Here is a 12,511-nt window from a genome sequence, read left to right on the forward strand (position 1 = left end):
TATTTAATACTCTTTCTAGTAAAACAATAATAATTCAACATCTCAACGCACTACAAACTTGAAATTTTAGTCCACAAAATCTTCGACAATGTCCAACAAAATTTAAGAATGACAAACTCGGTATCAATATTTTAGTCCAACAGTAACACCTAATACTCCACGTCATTAGTAATGTCCTCAAGTTCTTCCTTTATTTTCTTTTAGTTCCTTAATTTCTTTATTTAATTAATTTCATCTCTGAATATTGACAAAATGTATACTAGTTTTTTAATTTTCTTTCTATCTTCTCAATGGATAATAGAGATAATAGATATATAGGTTTGTTTACTAATTAATTTTTTCTATTTGTGTCTTATTTATAGTCTATATGTATTAATAATTCTAAATTCTTAATAATATTTTATCTCCTAACTTTAAAGTTTAACCATTCAAATATAAAATAAAATTAATTTTTAATATGCGGTTCGGTTCTAACGGTTCCAAAATTTATAAAATCTTGAACCAAACCAAACTTAAATGGTTCTAAATAAAAAAAACTGAACCGAACCGCGGAGCTAAACCGAACCGAACTGAATCGCATTTTATGGTTCGGTTTCATCGGTTTCAGATTTAAACCGGTACCGCTTACACTCCTAACAATTGGAACTTCCATAAGTTATATGCAACAAACTATCATCTTGAAATATTTCATTTTGTTATTATATTATCACATTAGTCAATAACAAAAATGATATATTTATATTTTACATTAAGATGTTGGGGTAAAGCATTAAGGCCAAAATCATTTATACATTTTTTATAAGCACTTTTTAAAATCACAATTGCAATTTTCAACTTTTGTAAAATGTGTGGAATTATCTTAGAAAGGTGAGAGAGATTTTTTATATTAATGTTGAATTAATTGGAAAAAATTTGTTTTTATTTTTATTTTTTTGGATGGATTGGGTATCCATCCAAATGGATATGCCCGTGGATATTCATTGGATATAATGGATGGATTTGTATCCATCCATTATCAACATCATCCATTGAATTATATCCATTTAAATCCATTAATTCTAACGGATAGATTTGGATGGATTTAATTTGGATGGATTTTGGATTATGGATAATTTTGTCATCCCTGCTTGAAATATGTAGTTGAGAAGTCAAAAAATGGGATTATAAGAATGTCAACGAGCTTATATTTGACTAACAATATCACCATACCCATGTTTGGCCAGGGGAGATTTCCAAAAGGGGTATGGGTTTATCACTTTTTTTATCAACAAATTTTTTTAGTATGTTGATATTTATTGTGAGTGAGACTTGAACTCTCAATCTCCTTCGCTTCATTCTTTATACCCTTCACCCTTAATCATCAAACCCCACCTTATAATTCTCTCTTTTTTAATTTGTTGCGGGTGAGACTTAAACTCACAATCTCCTTCCCTACATTCCTTAAATCTTTCACCCACCTTATAAATCCACCTTGTAACTCCTATGGGTTTATAAACATTGATAAACCCCTTATAGTGATTAATATCTTATAATACTCATAAGCTTTTTCATACTATTTCATCATTTTCAGTCACTTTTAGTGTGTTTCACAAGGCATGAGAGGAGATTATAAGGCAGTCAACAACGTTATTTGAAAAAAATGTCTGGCTCTGTTTTGTGAGATGGGATATTTTCAAGCCTCAAGTTTATGACACCTGTTTAAGAAGCCTGTTGAAGTGAGTTATATCTTAAAACCCTTTCACTTTTAAGCTCTTCTACATCCATTGTTCGATCATATAGTTTTACCAAACACATTAATCTACCAGGTTTCATGTTTCAACCACAAAATAATAAGAGTAACTCTTATATTTTTACCATCTTTTTCTCATACACAACTTTTCACATACATCCTTTTCTTTATCGTTTTTATTTCTCTTTACATCATTGATCATATCCCTCTATTCTAAATCATTTTTCCCCATTTGAATGAAGAGTGTAATATCTTTTATTTAAAAGTCAATGATAATTGAAGAGGAATGATGAATGATATAGTAACAATAAAAAAGTCTTTATAGTGTCGATATATATATCTTTTTCTCTCTGATGAATATTTAATGTTAAACACACAAATTTAGGCAATTATTGAAGGTAAGGGTGAATATGATCCAACCCTACCCGTTCACCCGGTATGACCCGATCATGATCAAGTTCGAATAGGATCGGGTCTCATCAAATCTAGGATCGGGTTCGAGTTCAAAAATTATACTCATTCAATATTTAGGGTTGGGTTATAACCAAACATGTCTGGTCCGACCCATTCTATGGTCACTCACTCATCATGTTTTTACGTCTCTCTATTTAAATGTAGATAAAGTAGTGACATTTTTGGTCGAAAATATCATTGATAATATACTTTTTTTATCATATATACATGATTAATAATATATATACATTTATCATTTTATATGTCAAATTACATAATCATAATAATAAATAATATTGAGAAGACTTTATGAGTATGTATTATATTTAATATGGTCTAGGGTCGGGTTTAAGGGTTGACACGATCGATATTTAGGGACGGGTTTAAAAGTCAATGATAATTGAAAAGGAATGGCGGATGATATAGTAACAATAAAAAAAGTCTTTATAGTGTCGGTGTATATATCTTTTTCTCTCTGATGAATATTTAATGTTAAACACACAAATTTAGGCAATTATTGAAGTTAAGGGTGAATAGGACCCGACCCTACCCGTTCACCTGGTATGGCCCGATCATGATCAAGTTCGAATAGGGTCGAGTCTCATCATATCTAGGATCGGGTTCGAGTTCAAAAATTATACTCATTCAATATTTAGGGTTGAGTTATAACCAAACATGTCTAGTCCGACCCATTTCATGGTCACTCACTCATCATGTTTGTATGTGTCTCTATTTAAATGTAGATAGAGTAGTGACATTTTTGGTCGAAAATACCATTGATTCTCTATTTTTTCCATCATATATACATGGTTAATAATATATATACATTTATCGTTTTATATGTCAAATTACATAATGATAATAATAAATAATATTGAGAAGGCTTTATGAGTATGTATTATATTTAATATGGTCTAGGGTCGGGTTTAAGGGTTGACACGATCGATATTTAGGGACGAGTTAGCTTCGGGTATAGGTCGGATTCACGTTTAAGAAAAAAATCGGCCAACATTTAGAGTCGGTTAAGGACAAACCTTAATTAATCCCAATCTGACCCATGTTCAACCCTAATTAAATTAAGGTGCCTATTACAGATATAAAATGACACTCACCCTTATGTGACTCTACTTAATTTGCATAAATGATCATAAGGGAAAATAAGGTAAAAAGTGTTAAAGCAACAATTAAATAGTAATAAATGAAGTATTTCTATTCATCTTTCCTAAACCTTCTACACTTCAAAAAAACATGGAAGAAACATTTTCGTATAGAAAAGTATTAAAAAAGATGGTGTTGCTCTTATTTCTATTCCTCTTTCCTAAACCTTCTACACTTTAACAAAATCCTATTTTTATTCCTTAACAACCATCTTAAGTCCCTTATTAATATCCCCGTTTAAATTTTGTTATGCTTAATATCTTCTTAATTACATGCATTATAGAATTTATGGAAATTGGTTAATCTATTGGACAACTAATTACTAGTAAGTTTTAACAAAACCATTAAAAAATCACAATAAAAACATTATGACTCTTAGAATGAACTTATTAATATTCCTTTAGCACAACTGTGTATTTAAGAACTTTTTAAGATGGGTCAACTCCAATTAACTTATCATGTGCTCCATGGGGAGCATATTCTGTCACATATTGTGTATCATTCTATGTATTATGATCTATAATTAATTGAAAAAATATATTTAACTCAAAATTTTAATTATTAAAAAAAATTCGGATCAATTACAACTCATGATTCATGAAGTGGTACACTATTATAGGATAAATGATGTGGTCTCTCGTCCATGTTGCTTTGTTTGGCATAAGTAGTTCATAAAGTTAATCGAAGCTTATAAAGAAACTAAAAACTTATAAGTTAAGAGTGGAAAACTAGAAACTACCAAGCTAGTTGATTGACATTTCATGGACCCTAGGACAAAATAAATATGGTGCCTCCAATTAAAAAAATAAATTTAAAGTAAGTGAAATTTTAACATAAAAGTTTGAATAAAAATGACAAAATTTGAATTCCAAGTTAGTTTTCTCAACATTTCCCTTAAAAGATATTTCCAAAAATCCTATTGATATCTGCAATTTTACAACAATTTAACAACACCACTGTAGTCTTTACATGATATCATTCAAAAGAATGACCAAATTAACAATCAAAATTTGAAATAAATTACAATTTTTAAGCTATATATTATAAACTATAAGACAAATTAATGATGAAAATAAATAATAACACCTAGAAATAAAGAGACGAAGACAACAAAGCAAATTAATTGTTCGAAAGCGAATCCTGAAACAGGATGTCACATAACTGGCATCTAAGTCAGAAAAAATAGTAGTGAAACTTGAATAAAAAGTTGACAGAAGCCAAATAAAATTATACACTAGTATACTTATATTAATTTTCACGTGATAAATATGTTTAAACTTTAAAATAAAATTTATATTAAACCTATTCTTTTAGCCTTATATACCGCCAAGGAAGGATCACACTCCCAACTTGCTGAAGTGAGAGCCACATACTAATAGAGAGGATTGGACAGGATGGTCTGATTGGTCCAATTACTTGTTAGATTTATAAATGATTTTGGTTTATGGTTTTAACTAAATAAGGGGTTGAACTGCTTTGAACTGAGACAATTTTGATCGGACTGTGTTAAACTCGGTTAACTTAGAATAACTCGGAAAGTGAATTTCATAGTTGACTTATTATTTTTTTAAATGTAACATTATTCTAATATTTTATTTTATGTCGGTCTAAAAATATAAAGATATGCTACTTTGATATAATTATATATGAGGATGGATCCACTTACTCCAATAGTAAGTTTTTTAAACTTACTTCTCATCTTAGTCATCAATTCTAGGGAAATCTAATGATTTGAATTAGTGAGTAGATCTAAACAATTAGATTTCACTAGAATTGATGAGGAGTATGTTTAAAAAAACGTACTCTTAGAGTAAGTATATTCCTACTCATTATATATTATTATTAATTATATAAAAAATTTACATTTATATATTTATAGATAATTATTAATTATATAAAATTGTTTAATCCATCTAAACAGTTTAATCCTTTACACGAGTTAAATATTATAGGAGACTTCTTCCAATGGTTGGATTTCACAACAATCACTAATTTGAAGGAACATACTTCAGATAAAATATTATAGTAATTCATATACAATAGAATCTAATATCTATCTAATGTGAATTTAAAAATTTATATACACATTTAATACATCATTTATTATTTATTTGTATTATTTTAATTTTTAAGAGTCATGATAATTGAATATAAATGATAAATAATACAATGATAATATATAAAATTCATACATTATCAATATATACATTTTTTTCTATATAAAATATGTATTCATATATTTTACACCATATAACTCATTCCGTGAAAGATCACGCTATAAATAAACATGATATTCATGGTTCAAATCTTTAATATGTTATTTTAAAAATTATTAAATTTTTTGATGTGCAAACCAGTTTTAACTGATACCATACATTTCAGTTTCACGAGTTTAATTGCATGTTTGTTATAATTGTCATATAAGATCTACATAGAAATTGTTTCACGATTCAACCAATTGATGTGATATTTAAAATTATGATAATTTTACACTATTATTTTATCTTCTATAATTCATGTGTTAATTAACATTAACTGTTTAATAAAATTAATATAAATAACCAGTGAATAGGATCAACCGAGTAAAGAGCTTTACGCAAACAATCATAAATATTATTAAACGCATTTTCTGTATGACATAAGAAGTTCCTATTTTTCCTTATTATAAATTTAATATTTATATGTTATTAGTTTAAATATTTTTATACAATTAGTATAGTCAATAACTGTTCATTTATGAATGATGCACTCTTACTGTCAAAAAATCACTAATAACTTTACATCTGAAAGGAAACAGGTGTGTAGGTATCAAATTCTAGCATTGAAAATCAAAATCTTAAATTCCCTGAAAATCAAAATCTTGAATTCCCAAGGAATTGTTGAAAAACTCACTGACTAACAATTCTATTTATTATTTCATTTATTACTTGAGGAAGGGATGCTGCATCTGCCAATCAAAGACAAGGCTATTCTTTTGTATACAGGCCTACAGTATTTATTAACATTTGAAATATGAGCGAACCGGTCCACTGTTATAAGGCGTGTACACAAGAAAATGTAGAATACAAGTTATCAAAAAACAATTACTAAATAAGAAAGAGGAGTACATTAAAACAGTGTAGTTAAAACCATATCACTTATCAAACCGGTCAGGATACTGGTATAGTGGTATATTGGTTCAATTAGTGGTTCAGTAATTAAACTGCATGTCAGTTAAACCGGGCATAGCTACTTATATTTATATATATGTATATAAACCTAAAAAAATTTCAAATAGGTAGATACTCAAATTTATAATCCATATTTATAATCTATTCAAAATTCACATAAATAAACAACTTTAAGTCTTTAACAAATTCAAAGTCTAAATTAAAAAACATATATCAATCCAAAAGTATCACTTAACAACCGCAAAATATAAATAAATGACATAAGTTCACAACTCACTCTACACAATAAATAAATTTGGAGTTTTAACATTTAACACCAAGGAGTCAAAGTTGTATAAATATTGTACTTTTCTACCAAATCCTATATTTAGACAATACTCCAAGATTACAAGATTACACAAATGTCACTGAGATTACACACGAATATTAGGAACCAAAATGTGTAATCTAAGTATGTCTTGGAAGTATGTGTTGAAGGGTTGAAGAAGGGTTGAAAAGATGGATCACCTTGTAATGAATTTTTAAGTTTTTAAGTTTTTAAAATAAAAAATATATGTGTATAAACCGGCCGGTTTAGTAAAATACCAGCCGGTTCACCGATTTTTGATCGGTTTTGATACTTGGCCGGTTCAACACCTGTACCGTATCGGTTAGGGCCCCGGTTCACCAGTTTTCCGGTTGAACCAGCCGGTACGATACGGTTTTTATAACTATGCATTAAAAAGTTAATATAATAATTTCATCTCAATTTAATTCAACATGTGTATTGAAAAAAATATTAAGATAAAAAGGTAAAACATCAAACAATTTTGAACAGATGGAGTATTTGCCTGTTTTGTACACCCATAATGCTCGTTTTACCTACAAAAGTTTCTGGTGTGGTGGTGACCTACCATGTTGGAATCTTTTCTTTCTAATTTTACTTCAATATTAATTACATATAATTTAAAAAATATGACATAAGATTGTTGTTTTAAGTTTTAGTATTTTTTGTTAGATTCACTACAGTAAAACAACCTTTTAGTCACGGTTGCAGTCGTGGCTAATGTGATAAAAATCCGTAGCTAAATTGAGTGGTTACACTTACTATTGTCGTGACAAGGGACTAAAAATTAACCACGGTCATTATGTCATTTCGCCACGCTTGTATAATATGTGGTAACATTTAATTAGCCATTGTCTGTATAATTCAGCTACGGTAACAACCGTGGCAAAGTTGTTGATTTGCTACGCTGCAACCATGTGTAAGTTTTTTATTTTTCCACAATCTAGTCGAGGCTAATTAAGTTTATTTAAAGTTATTTTTATTCATACTTCTCTCATATCCCAATATGTCGATTGTCTAACAATCTTTATTTTCAATAATAGAATAGTAAATTTCTAATAAAATTAAATATTTGCTAGCTAATAATAATAGAAGTAAAGTGTTATACCATTAGAAAAGTGAATATTATATAATTACCTAATATTTAACATTCAACAATTCTTACAAAACAAAATGCAAAATATGAAGATCATAATTGTTGTTACCGTAGCTTGCAACAATTATAAATGACACAAAATAATACTTACTGACTGAGTCACAACCAGGTCGCTCTCTTTAAGACATTTTGTGGACTGTCCAAAATGTGCAAGCAGGCTATCAACCACGCCTTCCCCAGGATAAAACAGCCAAAATCTCTGTTATCGAATTCTTACTGCACTGTAAGAACCGATCTCGAATACACCCACCACAATATGGCTACCATTGTCAATTCTCGAAATTCCCACAATATGGCTAACAGTGTCAATTCTCGAAATACCCACAATAGCTACACGTGCCAATTCTCTAAATACCCACAATATGGCTACCCGTGCCAATTCTCTTCCCACGATACTGACTACCTGTGTCAGTTCTCAAAATGCCCAAAAATTGGCTATACGTGCTAATTCTTTTCCCTTAATACTGACTACTAGTGTCAGTTCTCGAAATTCCCACAATTTGGTTGTCTCTGCCAATTCTTAGTGTCACAGAAAGAAATGAGGAAAAGTTTGCCGGATTTATTTATAACATGAGATTTTTTTCATGTTCTTCATCTCTTCAATGTGGGACTTGAGATTTGTTTTTTTTTTCAAAACTTTTCTACGTGGGACTTGAGACTTGTTTTTGGATTTCACACTCAAAAGTTCCCACTAATGGTTTTAAAAAAAAAAAACCATGTTCCAACAATCCCCCACTTGAAATTAAAAAAATGATTTCCGAGAATATTTGTAGTCTCAATAAGATTGTGCATAAACAAAGGTGTCATGCGACTTGAACCTTTGCATAGTGAGTAAGATCCAGATTTTACTAGAGTGACTCGTAGTCTTAAACTCTATGTCCAACATCAAACCATACAAAAAATTTTCAAATGTGTATTCTGTAAAGTCCGTGCGTTAAAGGTCATGCACGTCTATCCCAGTATAGTGAACGCTCTAGAAATTTATGCTCCAAAATTTCATTGGAAGCGACCCTCACTTCCACATTCATATAAGTGAGTCTATCTATCAAGAGTACTCTTGTAGCCTTTGTACTCCACTCCAATTGGAGTATAGATCTCATTAAGAGTTTAACTCATCCTTATATATGTTGCAGGAATCATGCTTCTCATAATTTTATAACATGTTCATTCTCATATCACTTCACAACTTGTTATTACCCATTGAACTTATTTCTTGGGATCTCCAGTCAGTTAGATCGGGCGACCATCATGAGTGATCCTCGTTCTAAGGGCAATAGTCACATACTCTTAGAAGTACTTTTTCTCTAGCTAGTCCTTTCGTCAAAGGATCTGCTAAGTTATTCTTAGTGCGTACATAATCCACTCTAACATCTCATGTAGAGAGTAACTCTCTAATGGTGTTGTGCTTACGACAAATTTTTCGTTTCTTACCATTATAAAATTGGTTCTCAATTTTTGCAATAGTCGCAATACTATCACAATGGATCAACACAACTAGTATCAATTTTCCCATAGGAGAATCTTTACAAGCAAATTTCTCAACTAGGTTGTTGCTAATGCCTTAATCTCAACTTCCACAGTAGATTGAGCTAACATAGTCTGTTTCTTGTTCGATTCTAGATATTTCATCTCATCATTTATGGCTTCTCGCCACAAATCAACGTCCAAAGAAATCAAAACTTCTTGGAGAGTTGATGGATTATTCTCCAATATATAGACCATATAATCAGGTCTATACTCTCTAACAATTGTTGCTCTCTTACTTCTTCTAGGTTTTATTTCAAACCTTTCATTTTCCATCATTATCTCTAATAACAAGTATGTGACTAGTTGATGTGCCCCCACTATTCCTCAATTTAAAAAGGAATTTCTCTTCATTGAATCCAACATCGTTAGACTCAATGATCACTTTTGCGTTAAGGTCGTAAAACCTATACGCCTTCCTGTTTACAACATACCCAATGAATATACATTCACATGCTCTATGAGTTTAACTCTATAGGGTCACACCATCAGAAATGATTTCATGAGCAATTCTATGTATCTCATAGTACTAAGACTCTACTGATTTATTATCAGTCATTTGATACTTGAGGTAGTGATAACATCATATATTTTATATTTTATTTTAACTTCATCAATATCATATTTCTTTATTTCTCAAGCGAAAACCAAATTAATTTGGAAGACCTATATGGGCTATAGTAATCATATAGATCATCTCACAACTTATTCAGAAAGAAATTATTACATATGTAATCATTTTCATCCTATATAGCTATATTAAGAGCTAGTTTATCCTCTCTTTTTTCTAGCTTTCGGCAGTAGCATTAAACCAATGATTTTCAAAACGTGTGCAACTTTTCTCATAATGAGGAAAATTTTCATCTTATGTTGCTAACATTTGAAATTTATCCAATCAAATCGAAATGGTTTGTTCAGGTCATAACTGTTCGGTCTAGTAATATTATCTACGAATGTCATTGCAGTAGAAACGTCTTAAAATTGTTTTTACCGTAACTTGCAACAATTATAAATGGCACGACATAATACTTATTGGCTAAGTCACAACCATATCGCTCTCTTTAAGACGTTTCGTGGCACTTCCCAAAATGTGCAAGCAGACTATCAACCACGTCGTCCCTAGGATAAAACAGCCCAGATCTCTGTTATCGAATTCTTACTGCACTGTAAGAACCAATCTCGAATACACCCACCACAATATGGCTACCAATGTCAATTCTCGAAATTCCCACAATATGGCTAAAAGTGTCAATTCTCGAAATACCCACAATAGCTACCCGTGCCAATTCTCTAAATACCCACAATATGGCTACCCGTGCCAATTCTCTTCCCACGATACTGACTACCAGTATCAGTTCTCGACATGCCCACAATTTGGCTACCCGTGCCAATTCTTTTCCCTCAATACTGACTACCAGTGTTAGTTCTCGAAATTCTCACAATTTGGCTGCATGTGCCAATTCTTAGTGTCACAGAAAGAAAGGGGGAGAAGTTTACCGGAAATGCATCGGCGGAAAATATGAGGGAGAAAGAAAAAGTTGAATGAAAACGCATTCAACTTGGGGCAAGTTATAATGAGGGGAGAAAGCCTCTATTTATAACATGAGATTTTTTCCACGTTCCTCATCTCTCCAATGTGGGACTTGAGACTTGTTTTTTTTTTCAAAACTTTTCTATGTGGGACTTGGGAATTTTTCAGATTTCACACCCAAAAGTTCCCACTAATGGTTTTCAACAAACCATGTTCCAACAATAGCTAATAAGTTCATGAATATCTAATAAACCATAACTAAGATGATGGAACATCACGGGCGAAAATGGTTAACTCACTACCAAAATTTTCAACTAGAAACTTCTCAAGAGTAGCCAATCGATTATGAGTATGTGCAAGTTGCTCCTTGGTCTCTTCATAGCCTGATAGTTTTACTTCTAAACTTTGAACATACTTCTTTAAGTCTTCAACATGTTGTTGACTAGAGTCACTACAATTCACAAAACTAGTAGAATGTCTATACGTTCCAAAAACACTTGCGGGACAAATACCAATGCCCAAACCATGCACTTGACCTGAATATTCAGCTCCATATGCTTTTCCAATTACATCATTAGGATGAGAAAATACCTTCAATGAAACACCTGAAGTAGTAACATTTTCTTGATCTTAAGGTAAAGGCTCTGACATTTTATCCTATTAAGTAACAAGAAATTAATGCACTAATCCGATCAAAACATAACATGTAACACATGATTAAAATTTATCATCATATGAATACTTCATAATAAGAATTTAACCCTATAAATATTCTTACAAAGTTCCATGCAATTTTCTCATAAATATAACATAACACATTCGCTTTTATCAAAGAAACGTAGCATATATATCATACATCATTGTTAAACTCCTAATATAGAGAATAACACAATGAAATTGCCTTCTTCAAACAAAATAAATATAAGGAGAGTCACCTCACTGTTTGGAAATGGAATAGAACGTGAGTTTCCATTTCATTGACTCCACCCCAATTTGGGGAGGAAAGAATTTTGACATTTTGGGACAAATGATTCCATTCATTTTATTTACTAAATAATTCCAAGAAATAAATCCTTGATTTATCTCCTTAAATCTCATTCATCCAAACATATCCTATGTTTATCATATCTTGGACTACAAAAGGTTAAACTTTTCATATCCCATTTAGTCAAATTTGTATTAAGACATCAACATTTGAAGTGAACCATTAGTTTATGCTTGATTAAGAAATTTTAAAATTGCAAATTTCTTTAATTTGTAGTTTAGCTATGATGAAGCTCGTGCTGATTGCATGATGTTTTGAATCCTTCAGTTAACAGAAATCAATTCACGAAGTAGCTTTAAATATTTAAATATATAGAGCGCGACGAGCAAAAATTGAAGAAAACACACTCCAATACACATGTTGTATGCAACAATTTTAATCTCACACATAATTGATGGTGAAAAAAATGAGAATAAACTA

At 30.7% G+C, this 12,511-nt stretch overlaps 1 long non-coding RNA gene across 1 annotated transcript; it reads right to left on the reverse strand.

Annotated features, from left to right (window-relative positions):
- Positions 1-26: 26 nt before the first annotated feature.
- On the reverse strand, positions 27-12,258 carry LOC109338193. The gene is made up of 3 exons (XR_002106527.1): positions 12,155-12,258; positions 9,361-9,362; positions 27-41 (listed from the first exon to the last, which is right to left on the reverse strand). It is a non-coding gene; the product is annotated as an uncharacterized LOC109338193 (long non-coding RNA).
- Positions 12,259-12,511: the final 253 nt, after the last annotated feature.

Source organism: Lupinus angustifolius, unplaced genomic scaffold (assembly GCF_001865875.1).
Source record: "Lupinus angustifolius cultivar Tanjil unplaced genomic scaffold, LupAngTanjil_v1.0 Scaffold_19_36, whole genome shotgun sequence".
Taxonomy (NCBI): Eukaryota; Viridiplantae; Streptophyta; class Magnoliopsida; order Fabales; family Fabaceae; genus Lupinus; species Lupinus angustifolius.